Source organism: Mandrillus leucophaeus, unplaced genomic scaffold, assembly GCF_000951045.1.
Source record: "Mandrillus leucophaeus isolate KB7577 unplaced genomic scaffold, Mleu.le_1.0 Scaffold1213, whole genome shotgun sequence".
Lineage (NCBI taxonomy): Eukaryota > Metazoa > Chordata > Mammalia > Primates > Cercopithecidae > Mandrillus > Mandrillus leucophaeus.
In genome coordinates this window covers 1,133,137-1,133,551 of record NW_012100466.1, presented here as the reverse complement: position 1 = coordinate 1,133,551, position 415 = coordinate 1,133,137, and positions in this window count along the sequence as shown.

Here is a 415-nt window from a genome sequence, read left to right as displayed (position 1 = left end):
GTGCCGCCAGTCGGACTGTGACCGCGCTCTGGATGGCTGCGGGGGGCGGCAGCTGTGGATCCCTTAAGGTCCTCACATTCGGGTTTCCGAGGTTCCGCAGCCAGAGCCAATCACAATCTACTCTGCGTCTGGGAGGCGCGCCGCCTAGTTCTCCTTTATATTGCTGCTGACATGCTGAGGTTGCATTACGTCACGCTACCCTTGCTGCAGGGTAGGGGGCCAAAGGGGGGTCTCGCGCACGCGCGCGCGCGGGAGATCGAGGCGCCCGCGCTAGGTTAGTGCGAGACCCCGCCGGCTTGAGGCGGGGGCTGAGCGCGGGCCAAGTCCAAGTGCGCAAGCCCAGATCTTGGCGCGCCCCTGAGGAGTTTCTGTGGGAAGATTTTCTGTTTTCCAGGTTTCCCAAGGGAAACGAAGA